General features: G+C 36.3%; 1 protein-coding gene across 3 annotated transcripts in view; it reads right to left on the reverse strand.

Annotated features, from left to right (window-relative positions):
* Positions 1–16,435, reverse strand: part of LYRM4 (LYR motif containing 4) — a 148,922-nt gene that overhangs the window by 68,065 nt on the left and 64,422 nt on the right. The window contains exon 3 of one of the 3 annotated variants that reach the window (XR_010922473.1): positions 7,123–7,248. The exons of the other annotated variants lie outside the window; for them this stretch is intronic. The gene's annotated coding sequence lies outside the window, so the exon portion shown is untranslated. The remainder of the gene's footprint in view (positions 1–7,122; positions 7,249–16,435) is intronic. 3 annotated transcript variants of the gene reach the window in all.

Genomic DNA, 16,435 nt, shown 5'->3' on the forward strand with positions numbered 1-16,435 from the left:
GAATGATTTGGCAGATGTGAAATTCCAAAGACATTTAGGGAGAAATTTAGAATGTGGACATAATGCAAATTTGTGCTTGAAAAACTCCGTAAAGGGTGGGCCTGCCATTAAAGTCCTCATTTCCCTAACTCTACGGGCAAAAGTAATGCCCCAAGAAGGCTGTTTTAGTGGATAGGTTAAGAAGAAGACAGGTAGCCAACAGTTCAAAAGAAGGTCTCATTAGATCCCATATAGGGATGAGTTCTCTAATCTGAGGAAAATGATTTCCCAACCCCTTGATAAATATTACTGTTGTGGGATGAGCAAACACTGAGACCTGGTCTACACTGCCACCAGCGGTCGACGGGAGATACATGTATCTCCCATTCACTTACTTATGTTGCAATACCACGGCATCTTCACTGCACTGTGTCGACAGGAGATGCCCTCTGGTCGATGCAGCCTTACTCCGTCTGTGGAGATGGATTAATGGTGTCGACCAGACAGCACTTCTGGGATCAACCGAGCAGGTCTCCAAGATCTGCTCAATCAATCTCCAATGAGCTGGCAGTGTAGACATACACTGAGAACTGTACACTGTAACAGCCACCAAATGAACTCTGATAGAACTCATAGATAATCCTGATATTTTAAAATTCCAAAAGACAGTCCAGGACAGCAGAGAGGGAGGAAGTAGCAGAAGAAGAAAGATGCTGCTGGTCACACCAATGGTGGAATCTCTTCCATTTTTGAAGGTAAGCATTCCTTGTAGAAAGCAAAAACAACGAGAGTCCTGTAGCACTTTAAAGTCTAACAAATTTAATTTTTGCAGGCATAAGCTTTTGTGGGCTGCAACCCACTTCCTCAGATGCAAGAAACAGAAATCAGATAGGGGGTATATATATACATCCAAGGGTAAGGAACAACAAAGGGGAGGGGAGGTGTTAGCAAAGTCCATTCAGTTAGAGTAGATGAAGCCTATTCACAACCATTGATTAGAAGGTGAGAATGTGTGAAGTGACAATTACTTCTTGTAATGAGATAACCATTCCAAGTCCCTATTCAGACCCAGTTTGATTGTGTCAAGTTTGCATATGAGTTCCAGCTCTACAGCTTATAATCGAACTGCTCTCTTGTGGCTCCCAATCTTCCAGGGGAATAGAGTGACCACCAACTACCCCTCCCCATCACAGTGTGGACGGTCTTAAGTCTTATTCCAGTATAAACTAGACCAAAAAAAAAAGAAGTCAGTCTTAAACACCTTCCCAAGGAACGTAAGCTAAACTAAAAAAAAAGACACTCTTCTACCAGAATAAGATTGTCTACACAGAGGGTTATATCAATATAACTATATTGGTTTAAAAATCACACTTTATGTTATACTGAAAAATCTTTTAGTGTAGAGAAGTATTGCGATTGATTCAGCATGCTCGCTCTCTGTCTGTGGTTTAGATCCACTTCCTCCTCATCTTTGCTGGAACATGACATAGGCTACCAAATCAGAATTCTTTACCCGTATTGGGGCAGATTTTCTTACACACTTCCCACAGGTGTAAATGACTATGCAAGATAAAAAGTGATGGAGAATCAGACTGTGTATATTATTTTTATTCTCTTATTTTTGGGAATCTGAAGGAACAGGTTTTTGTTTTTAAGACATTAACATCCAAAAGGAGCCATCCTGGCAACCAAGAAAAGAAAATCAAGCAGCAAACAGTGTGATTATTTATTGGACATTCCCCATAATGTTCCAGAATATCCTTTTAATTGAAGATTGAAACTACTATTCTTTGTTTTTATATAGGAAAAGACTGAGCAAAAGGAAAATGAGAAAGATTTGTTATAAGTGGTTAAAAAAATACAAATCTAAGTTAAAAAAGCTTTTGAAGCTCTCATCTGTGTTGAGCATTAACTGTGACATACCAGGGTGCAATTCAGACTAATGAGTAGTTGTGTCATCCCTGCCTCTACAATGCCTTGCTGCTTTAGAGTCCAGCCTGGATGGCACACAAATAGCCTCCAGCATGTAAATCACTCCCAGCTATCTCTGAGTGTCCTGCAGACAGCCACACCTTGGATCTTACCACCCTTTGTTATATTGCAGGGTGACCCCAACACACTCCCAGTCTTAGATTTTCCCCCGGAAATATATTTCCTGTATTACCCAACCCACGCCTGGACAGTACAAGGTTACATAAAGTCCATTATTGCTTTAATAGAAATAATATGCACATAACATGCTACCGCAAATGGAGTTTCCCAGACACTTCAATTTAAACACACTAGAGTAGATTAAAAAAAATAAAACAAGTTTATTAACTACAAAAAACAGATTTTAAGTGAGTACAAGCAATGAGGCATAAGTCAGAAATGGTTACAAGAAAATAAAGTTAAAATGCTATTGGTGCCTAACTTAACTAGCTGTAACAGATTCAAGCAAAATTTCTCAACATATACTTTCAGCAGTCTGACTGACCAAACTTTTTAGGACAAGACCCCTTCTCCCTAGAATCCAATGAATGCTTCTTATTGATAAGAACACCATACAGTGGAACCATATAACTTCACATACAATGTTGCCACACACATTTTATCAGGACAATAATGTCCAGCAAATTAGAAGTTTTCAAATGATACCTCACAAAGCAAACTTTGTACAAAGATTATTACAAAAGCGTGTAGGGTGTGGACACATGAGTACATTCTGTCACACTAACAGAATACTATAATTTCTGGAGTCCTTGCTGTCTCACCTAAAAACGTAGATTTGAAATAGAAACATGAATGATGACTGATGTCCCTATGGGACTGACCTAACAGATTCTAGTTTTAGGAAACAATTGCACTTCTCTGTAACTGAACTAGTGAAGGTGACAAGCTGCTTGGTCTCTATGCAGAAAAAGAGAACAGATGGACTGATGTGCTCATTCTGCACACAGTCTCAGAAGTATGACTGGCACTGACTGTAGAGGAAGTTATACTGTCATTTCCCTCCTCCAGTGAAAAGCAGCGAATGTCCGTTTTTCTACAGCTATCAAGACACAGAGCAGACTCAGGAGATTAAATGTAACCGGCGAAAAGCAACAACAACCAGTGTTTTTGTTGAGTAGTGTTTCCCCTTCCCTCCCAGAGTATAAGATAATAAAATACAGTATGGCAACTAAATCCTGGCTAGAAACAGAGATTGGAATAATATTCAATGTAAAATAAAGACAGATAGTCAGATCTAATAATTGCCACCACTTAGAACTATTCAGTATGGAATTTGATGTTTCACTTTTAACAATATTACAAAATTAGAAAGATAAAAAAGACAAAATTAAAATTAAAATAGGTTTAAATTTAAAAAACCTGAAAATATGAATAAAACCCGCAAAACTTATTTTATGTTAAATATATTTAGGATGTTAAATCTGTCCTTTTTGTCTATATCTCTGAGAGTATTTTTCAGGACTTTTAAAAACATTTGAGGATGTATTGATATTGCTATTTTGTAAGATTTGTTTACAATTTAATTTAATGTAATATTTTAAATTGATAAATAAAATAGTATAATTTATACATGCACAGACACAGATAAGGTCAATAAACAAAATGTAAATAAAAAATTAAATGGGCACGAGTTAAACAAGTAAATGATAAATGTTCATCATAAATGGACAAAATAGGCTAGGTCAAAAAAGGAAAAATATTTAATAAGTGAAAACAGGAATGAAAAAATTTGGTGATGCAGATGCATCCTATCTCATCCCACTCTTTTTGGTCTGCATGTTGTCTATTGAAAATTGTAAGCTGGATGCTTAGATAAACAAATAATTATTAATAATTTTCAAAAGAGTTATTCCTCAGTTTTCATCCTTTTATCCACTGTTACTAAAATTTATACATATATACAATTTTGTACATGGTTCAATAAATGAGATGTGACTGATGTTCAAGGAAAAATGTAGAGCAACATCCTCAAAAAGTTCCTGCAACTTGAAAAACTCTACTGGTTCTGATAGAATTACCTATTTTTAAGATTGAAAGTTTTTACCAAATGCAGAGATCTTCCCTAACTGGAGGAACTTTTTAAGGGTAGTCATTGTATTAGTGTTCTTTGCCAGGGCTCCACAACCAGCTGCTTTTTCTCTCTTCCTGGCAGCCAAACAAGTTCATAAATCCATCCGAATTAGTAGCTTCCTCTGTGGAACATCTTCTGCAGTATTGAATTAAACGGCTGATGGACCAGTGTGACTGCAAAGCTTAACCAAAATCAATAACAGGACACAATGTATAGGAAACACTTGGCCTCAGCAATGAGCTCAGTTACTTCTCTCATAACCCTGTGTAGGCTCTCAGTTTGATTCCTGACTCCTTTTCCCACGCATGAGTGACTAAATTACAACTTGAAATAGAGACTATGGTTGAGTTTCCAAGCGGATTAGTCCCTGTGGTAAAGATTTATTCATAATTCATCAGTCCAATTCCTTTTTGAAATAACTAATAATTCACGTCCCTGACATCAGAACCATCTAACCCAATATAATCTTGTTGGGATAATAGCCCTGAACTGTAATTTATCACCAGTCAACAAAGAGCATTGATTACTGCAACTTGTGAGAGAGTCTGAGGGAAGAGGGAAAGTAACTGTAAGATAAGCAAAATATCTTTTAGAATTCCAACTTAATATATTTGTTTAAATATGGATGGAACAATGAGAAGGAAATTCCTATTGTTATTTCAGGAATGCTCTAAATCTATTACTTATGATGTTAATGTGTACGTAGGCCAGTTTAGATAGAATATAAATTACTGCTCTCTAGCTTGTCCTTTTCTTTAATGTTTTAAGTTAATTTAGTATTCATGAAAGGTGCTTTATATCCCTGGGGACTTAAGTCCTCTTTTTATTCACAGCATAATTACACTACTGGCAGTAACACTGTAAATTATCCACATTTTCCTCACAATGTATTTATAAACCTGATCTGGAGAAACCAACTCTTGGTGCGAGAGGTCAAATTAGTTTTTATGCTTCATAAGTAATAATACTTAGTTTTTATATAGCTCTTCTATTTCTTGGCGGTTGTCAAGTATTTAAGCAGATTTGAAACTGACATTTCAAAAGGTCAGTAAAAATCATTAAATTAAAATTTTCAACCTGTTTTTCTGCTTATTGAGCATGCACTTTGAAATGCTCTGAGAAAAGTGCATGTGTTTCTGTGATTTATCTCACTGAAGTAGGGCCTGGCGGGAGCCAGCTAGCTTGGAAAAAGTAGTGACCACACTTTTCCCATTTTAAAAAGTTTGCAGCCACACTTTAAAAAAATACTTAAATACTGAAAACTTTTTTTTTAAAAGAGGGCAATAGCAATGATATGGTTGAAGTATAAAACTTTACATGTATACAGATCCTCACTGAGAACTAATTAAATGTCACTTGAATGTATTACTCCATTATTAATAGGTACTGTATAATATACTGGATGTGCAATGTGGGCAAATTAATATAGCTGAGCTATCTTAAAAAAATCAGGAAGTTCCAGAAGTTGAGTGCTTGGTATCAATACCTTGATGTGGTATTAACACTAGCTTTTTTCAATATACTGTAATTACATTTAAAGGGGAAAGAAGTTTCCATTTAAGTTTATTTGATTACGTGACAATAAATGGACACTGTCAATTTGAAATAAGTTTCTAAAAAACTTAAAGTCGTAACTAGCACTATTCTGGCCCTTGAGCCCCCCTGCCAATTTTTATATTTTTCAAATAATAATATTCTCTTTTTAAAAAAGTTTCTCTCTCGGTAGTTGCTATGTGAAAAATCCACACAAATAACACAGGAAGCCAATTACATAGGGAAACTTGAAAATAAAGCACTGTCAAATGCAGAAAGAAAAAAATTGAAAAAATAGGGAATATTTTCTTTAATCTCTTTGTTATTATAATTGTAACAGTCACAAACAAAGGTAAAAAAAAATCAGTCAAGAAATCTGTGTTTATCTATAAACTTAACACCATAAAGCTTCTGAAATACCCTCTCCATGCTCTGGCAATTGTGTTTACCCATATTGCCACCAGCAAGGTTTCAGTTTATGCTACTGCTAATCAGCTGACATCATAATTTTAATATCACCAGTGTACATAGTAGACACAGACAATTTAAGTGTACATATATGGTAACATACCACTAAGACAGGTGAATCAAGAGTCAAAGCCCCTTATTCACCACCTGTACAAACTCTGACCTGATTGCATCAACATTATGCAAATCAAGACTTGATCCCACACAATGGTGTCTTAAAAAAGTGCCATCTTAAACAATAACCCCCTGTATTAAGCTAAATTTAACACTAAGTTTTCTATAGAAATAAGTCCTCTTCCCCCCATTTATTCCTATCACAGACAAGTGTGTCATATTAACGGTTTTCCAATACTTAAAACTCATCTGATAAATCTTCCCTTTAAATGCATGGTAAGCATACTTTAAATAAAACTAGACTGTAATTTTCCAGCACTTGAGTACAGTTTCATTAATACTACTGATCTGAATGCATTACAGAGAAGAGCAGGTTTTAGCTCTCTACATCAATTTTAACAACCAGGTAGCTGATGTTTTGATGTGTTTCCTAGGGATACTGGTGATAAGAGTCAGGTAGATTTAGGAGATTTTCTGATCAAACATCAACAGGATGAAGATTACATGCAGCAGAACTAACACAGCATTTGATAACTTGAACTAGCAAAGCTCAGTGTTCATAAACAACCAACCCCAGAAATGGACGAATAGCAGGATGAATCCCACTTTCTTCTATCTCATTTATTTGCACTGATTGTGAGAATAGTCTTAGCATGAAAAATAAATTCACTTTGCATTAGTCCTTCTGTATGCAAACTAACTTTTTTCTTTAAAGTCCCGTAACATCTATTCTCACCATACCCGGCTATGTGCCTTAGTGTGCATTGTGTTGGATGATGTGATAACCACTATGCAATTATCCCGGATCATGGAGTCAGCCTCATGTACAGTAAGTCTGATAAGTGGCTTTTTAATATTATATTGCGCTTTTCTCCCTAAATTTATTTAAAAATATTTTATATGCTGTTGAATATGAAATCATAATTTAAAAGCTGTGCAATATAATAAAGAAAAATGCCACTTACCTAGCCTCTCATAACTTGGTCTACAGAAGAGTTCAGAGAGGTCTGTGTCTCACCAGCATGCTACATGCTGGGATGTCAGAGTAGACCAATGAGCCAGTCATCTGACAATGAAGAATGTCATGTAACCTAAAAGAAAAAAAATAGAGATCTTAAAAAAAAAAGGTAATAAATTGGCAGATTCTTGGGGGCTATTACAATAATTAAATTATAAATTAAAAAATTAATTAAAAATTATAAATTAATACAACTGGGCATTCATCATGCATACATTAATGAGGCTGATATTTTAGCAATGTCATTTGTAGTTCACCTTTAATAATTCTACTTTTATTAGTTCAATGTTTTATTTTTACTTTTAGTGAAGCAGAAAAAAGTTTTTCTAAATTAAGACAATTCCTGCAACATTTTCTTAAGTGAGTTCCATTCATGAAGTTATGTTTTTATAAATGTGGCTATAACTGACCAAGTGATCAATAGAGCAAAACCAAGCCATTTTATGCTTGCAGTACATTCATTTTTAATCCATTTACATCACATCTCAGGGGAAGATTCTATTTATCAAAATAAGGTGTCAAAAACAGTTAAGCTGGCCTACCAAAATTTTTTGTATTTAAATCTAAGTGTATTCTGGCTTCAAGAATTCTTTGTAGTGATCCTTTTAATACTATTTAAGAGTTCAATGATGCCACAATAAAAGTAAAAATTTAATTTAGATGGTGCCCCAGCTTCAAAGACTTGTGGGTGTCTAATACAATGTAATAAATTAAATCTATTAATAAAAAACAACATGGCCCAATGGGCACAAGAGAGAGGAGTGCAGGAAAATATAGAAAACCGTAATTCTTTTCACATGCCCTAGATTGCTTTTTTACATTAAAATTATGTATTAAAAACAAAAATCACACAATACAATATTCAACCATCTTGATAAACATGTATGTAAAATAACATTGAACAATGTAATGTGCACTACCATTAGTGTTATAAAAACAAAGCTGTTGGGAGATTTAGTTCAAGTTTGCCTTCATAAGCAGAGCCAACCATCCTTCAATTGTATTCAATAATCATGCTCCACAGGCCACTCAAGCCCAAGACATCATTTGGCAAGATGGTTAAAACCTACTACATTCCTTCCATCCATCTTCTAACTATATTGTAATCTGTTAGTTCCAACAATGCACATCTGTCTATCTCATCTTTATTTCAACAGCGTTCACAGGAACTAGAACAAAAAATATGCAATCAGCACATGTTATTATGCAGGAAGAACCTCTAGAATACAAAGATGTCATTGCACACCTAGTATAACCCCCACAGTCCTAGATTCTTTTTTTTATTAACAGCAGCAGCTGAAAACCAGGCTTCAATTGCCACTTAAATGCTAGAATTATGTTACTGCATCTACATGACATTACTTTTCGGTTTCCATCTTACATCGCTATATACTATAATTTTAATAGATTTATCCACTCTCTAAATGAACTATGGTATGAAGTCAGTTTTTTATTATTATTTATTTTTGCTAAGGCATAAGCCAGAGGAATAACGAAAACAAGGTTTTAGTCTGCTAAGTAATTCTACAGAAATCCACATCAGTACATTTCCCAGCATAAAGAAATGAAACACCATCTTGCTGCCATGTCCAACCAGGATGCAAATTCTTTCTACATTTTTCACTTCTAATGGACAGTGGAGAAATTTTACTAGCTGCTATTGATTGTCACAAATTCTCTGATGATAATTTGTTACAGATCTCAGGCATTACGTGCTCCCCACCTCAGAAGTTACCCAATGAAGTCATTGGGACCAGGTCTCAAAACTGAGAAAAAATGAAAGCAGCTTGTTTCTTCACTGGTCACAGAGGAATTAGAATGGTCAGTTAAATGAAGTCTAGAACTAATTCAAAGTTCCAATGCACTAGTTAAAACCAAATCAGAATAAATTCTTTAAAAAATGTTTAGTATAAAGGAGGTTTCTTTAAACCAAACAAAAACAACCAACGCCCCCAACCTCCCCCCCAAAAACTACCTAGTAGTTGTATAATACCTCTTCACAATCATTTATTAAGACTCAAAGCACCCTATGAAATAGGTATGAAAAGTGTTATCCCTATTTTACAGAGGGAGTGTCTGAGACACAGAGGATATAAATGACTTGCTCAACATCACATGTCAGTGGCAAAGCTGAGATGAAAACTTAAGTGGTCTGACTTCCAGTCCTTCATTTGACTACACCACCTGGCATAAATAAGTATATCCAATATAACAATTTTAAATAGCAAGAGCTTCCGTGAGGGGGAAGTATGTAGGGGGTAATTTTATGGTGGCAGGAAAATTGCATCAGCTTAATATCCATAGTACTAGCTCAATTTTATCAAGGCTATTTAAATGGTTTTCATCTCCAAAGAATGAATACTTCTTATGTTCTTCACATTTATTTGTTAGCAATGGTAATTGTGTTCTGTGCATCTGTTATTTTATGTTGGCATTTAGCATAGGTTGCTTCAGGAATATGACCAATTGGGTGTACATGGATTCCTAATAAAATGATAAAAGACTGTGCCATGGGCTACCTACCTGAGCCATTAGGGGAGTGGAAGTGAGGATGGGAGTGGAATGAAACGGAATCAAAAGGCATGTTAAATGGAAAAATTATTACCAAAAATAAACACAAAACTACTTTACCGATTTCTTGACTGCAGCAGGGAGGGCCTTGAAATAAGTGAATTCAGATGAGGAAGGACCGCAAGCAAATGATGAACTCTATTTTACAAATTGCCAAAGCATTTGCGAATACTCAGGAAGTCGTGCAGTAAATATAAAGCACGCAGGTATTAATGATCACATATTCTTCCCTTTATATACATACATATCACAATCCAATAAGGTGCATTATATTGGCCAGATTTATTGTCCAAAAATACTGCTGTTGAAAAAGTGTCTCTGTGTAGTTAATAGGGACTCCAGATTAAAGAAAACCAACCAGGAAGTCATTATCCACTGTAATTTTTCAAGATTTGGTTTTAGAAAATGAACACTGAACACAGAGAAAATATCCAGGTTTCTTTAAAGTGATTTAGAATTCATATGGTGTTCATACTTTACTCTTATATCACTGCCTAGTCACGCTTTCTTTGGTTCACTTCTTGTAGAAGGGAGGAAAAGTAGCCTTTCTGTGCAGTTACACACATGGAAAGATAGTATGCAAGCAATAATTGAGACTGCTTAATTTTTTCCTGGAACTTTTTTTACATATGAATTTCAATGCTAATAAATTCACTGATTTGTACCTAAATGTACGCAGTCACAATCCAAATAAACCCTTAGAAGTCTACCCCCATCCAAAAAAAAACCTGAATTCAACTCAAAGTTTTGAAAGTGGACTATGATTTCTACAAGATGTGCGTTTCTAAAAATGATCACAAATTTCAGTTTGCACCAGTATCCTGTAGTATTTTTATTATGAGTACGTGTTTTCTACAACATAGGTTTTGGAAACAGCATCTCAGCATGATTATAATCACAGGTTCCTGAAAGTGACAACAGAACATATGAAATTGGTGCTATTATAATTTGTATTGTGCTTTGGGAATTTTCAGAATAAAGATGATACAGAAATGTAAATTGTTATGATTCTTAAAACTTTTAGGATCTACTTTGTAACTAACCAATCTACCCAGAAGAAGGTGTGCAAGAGAGATACTGAGATATTGAGCTCTCAGGTGCAGAGGCTATTGTCTAGATTTTTAAAATTGGGTGTCTAAGGTTGGGCTCCTAAATCTTTATTTAAATATTTAAATAAGTGGCATAACTTTCAGAACTGCTGAGTGGTTTTTATTCAGGTCAAACATTAGCCACAGCTAGCTCAAGAATAATGGACAAATGCATCATCTGAAATCCTGCAGGAGGGCTGAAGGAAAGGTTCTGTCAGGAAACTATTTAAAACAATATGCACTAAATAGCTTCTTAATCAAGTAACAAAGATGAACAAAGGACAATGTGATTGATATTTTTACGGTTAATATGTAGTCCAAAAGGATTTTTCAACACCCAGGTTTACTTTAGAATGACCTGAGACTCAGCCAAAGAGATAACTAGTTTGGAAAAAGTGAATTCTTTATCCTTCATTGCCATAATCTCCATACTGAACATTCAAAGTGCAGGATTAATCAAAAATGTTAATTCTGTCACAGCAATGCTTAATTATTAAATTCACAAAGCAACAACGTGATCATCTGCCACATTGATTCAGGGAATCTTAACATGTCTTAGATACCGTAAACTCCAACCAGAGCAGGGTTCCAAATCAAGCTTCTTGAAATGTTTCAGGTCAGTAGCACCCTTTCATCTTGGGGGCATACTGCTTTAACTAGTCGTGTCTCATCTCTGCTATAAAAAATGAGTACTCCAGGCAGCAACAGGAATTATAAATTAAAATGTGTATGTCATAAATAAAGAGCAATAAACAGTTATTGATCAGGAATGGCCTCAAGATGCTTGTACCTTGGCTGGCAGAAACTTCAAACACTGTGAAAGCGATGATTTTGGGAGTTCATCCAACATGCAGGCACTGCAGTGCACTTTGTAGCAGCAGGGTATGATGCATGACCAAGAGCGTGGGACAAGAATAATTTAAAAAAGTGGGGTGGGGAAGAGAAATAATAAGCAATACAGAAATAGAGTGAAAAAGTGACAAATTTTGCTGTTTCCTTATTACTGACAAAAGTATGATGCAGTGGTACAAGCAACAATCTGCATTTTAAATTTCAAAACTTACTGCATATTCAGAATCCTGATGTAACACAGGGAGGTTCTAACAGATAAAGGGTTCAGCTTTTCATACAACACTGCATGTCACCCATATAAACCAAATCGGTACCATTATTTAAGAGTGCATGTTTGACGAGGCAGAGGTGCAAGTTGCATCTGGGAATTCCGCTCCAAAACAAATGTGCCATAATAACAGAGACAACTCGAAGTGACACTAAATGGTAGCTACAGACAAAAATAAGTGAAAAACAAATTCATGTTAACACTTACGTATCAACTTACAGTTGTATAAAATATGCAAAAACCAATTATCACAGTTTTTCTGCACAGAAATTTATTCACTGCAATGGTCTATGCCCAGATTAATATTCTACTAGTACATTCATGAATGTCAAACCTCAACTTGCATTCCACAGGACAAGAACTATCAGATTAATGATTCTATTCTAGAAACCAGGCTGGGCCTGGATAGCAATAATTTACAGGAATAGGACACTAGGTATGTCTTAATATGCAGAAGAATGTTTGTGAAACACATTATTATTTTGGCTGGTTGTCCATGTCTATTCCATCCTCCACATCCTTATAGAAACTCTTGAAATATCTGTCACTTTGGTACCCGCAGAGTCAAACCGACATGAGATGAACCAAGGCCTTTGTGTTTAGAAATATCACCCTTTATTTAAGAATATGGAGGCTGGATGTAGTGTTTAAAGGTTGGACTAGAACTACAGAAAGGAAATAAAAGCCTCCAATTATTTCACAAGAAGCCTAACTATGCTTTTATTTCCTTCACTGAAAAGGAATCAGGAAAGCATCACTGTTAAAGCATTTTAAATGAGAGGCAAATGGCATTTAAAACAGCTTCATTTCCTTTTTAGGGTGGACTTGAGAGACGAGGGGAGGGAGTAAGTAGGAAGGAGAGGGGCTGAAGAGAGAAATAAAAGCACAGTAGCTAGCACTTCTGTGCAATAATATTACCAGCCTGCTGAGAGCAATTACAATAACACAGACAGCACACGCTTTATTGTGACCTTATTGAATTAACTTTGAGGGGGAAAAAACCCTGAGATTCAGCAGGGAATTTATTAGAAAATTTTAATGCCAACTTAACTTTGATCCAAAGGCCTTAATATTAAAGGTCATATCCATTACCATGCTGTGGGAAACTTTGGAGCTCTTTGCTCCTATGTTCTACCCTTCCCTATCCTTGTTTTCTTCTATAAAAATAGGTCAGCACTCTCCCTGCCTCTCTCTAAGCTTCATGGCACTTTTATATTAGAGATATAGTATCACTGTCTGTGTCTTATAGTGATAGACAGGAAGTGAAATAAAGAAGTCTAATTTTTACAATTTCAAATGAAATCTTTAGCAAACAAGCAGCAAATAAGGACTGAAAAAAATAGCTTCAGTACTCTGAATTCATTATTGCTATTTAGGTGCACAATTAAAAAAGGAAAATTAATTGACTGGCCATAAATAATGAACTATATTCTACTGGTACTCACAGTAAACTATCATGTGTCACTTGTGTCAAACCCCTGTTGGCTTCATTAGGAATGGTAGCTGTTCTGAACTGAAACTAAAGATCAAGCCTTTATCTAGTAAACTGGTACAATTACCCCCCAAAGTTGGAACTAGCTTTACTTAAAATCTGTGGATTTGAGTTTTTCAAAGGTTCTGAATAAGATCTGTCTTTTTGTTCTGTCTTTGTATAGCATCCAGCACAATGGGATGCTTGTCCATGACTGGGGCTCCTAAATGCTACCACAATACAAATAAATGGCATCACCACTCACGGCATCATGATGGGAACTCCAAGTACTCAGGACCTCTCTCAAACCATGCATGTATTGGGTTGCTCACATATTACTCTTTAGAAGAACTACTGCTGATAGATCTACAGAGCTGATGGGTATCTACTTGAAAAGAAAATGCTCAGCTCCTCAGCCTGAGTATGGAAGAGACAGAAAGATGGTCTGTGCTTTAATTAAATTAAATTAAATTAATCATCAACAGGTGGTCAGAAACAAGAAGCCTGCTCTTATATCTGAAATGGAGCAGCAAAATATAAGTGTGCATTAATGAAGTGGGAAATGGTGGTGCCCCAAATCATTGATGGAGGGAAGGGAAGTTTAGAGTATTACTAAGAAAAGGATAAATTTTTCAAGTGCCTAAGTGATTAAGGAACTTAAATCCCATTGACTCTCAATGTGACTTGGGCTCCTAAGTGCCCACGTCACTTTTGAAAGTGGGCTTTACACATTTCTGAAAATTTTACCCCAAGCATCAGTACTGGAGTACATGAAGCATCAGTACTGGAGGAGTACCAGTGTATTGCTTCTAGCACACTTTGGGCAAGAGACCCATGTTCACTTTTTAGCCTGTAAAGTAGTGCGCAATGGAATTTGTTACAGATCCTCATTTCTCAGCAGCTTCTGTGTCGTCTCTTAATCCAACACATTTAAAAAAAAAATCAAACATGTCAAAACACAGTATTTCTTAACCTGGCTTACTCAGGCTTCAAAACATGTTAAAACATCAGGAACAGAAAAACATTGCTGTTATTTAGGCCCTGCCTATACTGTACTGAAAAGCATGCTTGCTGAGCTGGTTTAAAACAAAATTCAAGCTACTTTGATTTTAAACACTACTTTGGTGGCCAATGTGTGAAATACTATTTTTAAACTTAATTTAAATAAGATTTCAACTTCTTCATTCCAACCAGCCAAAGCATGTTTAATCTGAGTTAGTCTCATGTTAAACCCTTCAGATTGACTCAGATTAAACAGGTTTTAAACCAATCTATCAAACATTATTTGAGCCCCACTATGGAGACAGGTCCTTTAGATCTGGTTTATCCACACAAGGTCCCCACAACACATCCTTCTGTACATACAATGAATGAATGTATATAATCTGCCATGATACAGTAAATGGCAACTCCTTTGCTTTCTGAATTGCTTTACCCTTGATAAAATCACTGATTAAACATCCAGGTTTTAATGGTCTTTGACTTGGTAGCCACTGTAATTTAGTTCTTTGAAGGCTATGTCTTACCAACGTTCTCTCATTGCTGAGCTGATTATTTTTATTCACTACTTTGAACATTTGTGTAAAAGTACAACAAGCCAGCAGAATGGCGGCCAGAATAGTAAACTGAACTTTATAAAATTTTTACCATTTAGTCTTACATTCTTTATGCTAGTTAACAGCCTATTTTGATATTAGAAACCATTTAACGTTGTAATACATCAACAGTAAAATACCTCTGCCCTCCATGACTATCACACTCTGCTCAAAATGCTGCTGCTAAAATCATCTTCCTCTGTCTGCTCTGACCCAACCCACTAAACCCTCCACTTTCTCTCTGCCTCTTACCAAATCAAATTCAAAGCTTCTCCTTGTCTACAGGGACCTAGATAATCTTGATATTTCCTACTCTTTCCAATACTTTCATCTTACTCCTCTCCCTTTGTCACTTTTTCTTCTCAACGTTGCACCTTTTACCCATCTGCCACTATGCCTAGAACAGTCTCCCTGTCCTCATCCACAATGTACCCCCCTTCTCTGCTCAGGTCCTCATGAATTCCTCCTCTCCCTTTTTGTCCTCATTGGTAATCTCCTTCTTTCAGTCTTGAACCATTGTCCCATGGCCTGGCTTGTGAATTTATTGTTCTAGTTTTATTTAAATAGTCAGATCTTTAAGTGAAGGCATACCTCTCTCTTGCTCTGTGTAAAGAACTATTTATATCCATGTGTGACGTTCCCCTCTGCTATCCGGACTGATATGTCACCCCAACCCCTCCCTCCTGGAGCCTGTCTTGCTCTGCCTCACGGTGTGAACCCCCCATTCTTGGGTCAGCCCACGCACAGCCTTCTGCCAGCAAGCGGGCCTTAACTCAGTGAGTGAGTGCTTCTGACCAGCCATTCCTGGGATTACACAATAGAATGACCCCAGCAAACACCCCCAGTCCTAGATGCAGCCGTAGGAACTTCCATCTTGCAATCTTCAGTGCTGCCCACTGAACCTTGCAAGCTCATAAATAGTTCATCAAAGAAATTGATATTCACCAGCTTTGTCACTTTAAATAAAGTCTCTACACACACCCAAATTACGTGCACTGCTTTGGATAAAACAAACAAATGAGTTTATTAAGTACGGAAAGATTTTAAGTAATTATAAGTCAAAGGAAAATAAGTCAGAGTTGATCAGGATGAAATAAAAAAGCAAATGGCATTCTAAACAAAGTTTAACACTTTCAGTAACCTTACAAAGTCAGATAATGCTCACCGAAGGCTGGCTAAACTCCTTCAGCCAAGCCCTCCCCCCATGGATAGTCCTTCAGTTGCTTGATGGTGTTTTGTAGATGGAAGTGGAAGAGAGACAGAGAGCAAGAGCAAGAGCAAAATGTCTCCCCCTTTCATCATGTCCCTTTACTCCCCTCTTCAGGGTCAGATGACGAACAATGTCCTGTATGGCCACCTTGATTTGAGTCAGTGGATATTCCTTTATTGATGCTTAGGCTAGTTCATTGTTCCTG

The sequence above is a fragment of the Emydura macquarii genome, unplaced genomic scaffold (assembly GCF_026122565.2).
Source record: "Emydura macquarii macquarii isolate MOO-44397 ecotype Brisbane River unplaced genomic scaffold, CSIRO-AGI_Emac_v2 contig_2452, whole genome shotgun sequence".
Taxonomy (NCBI): domain Eukaryota; kingdom Metazoa; phylum Chordata; order Testudines; family Chelidae; genus Emydura; species Emydura macquarii.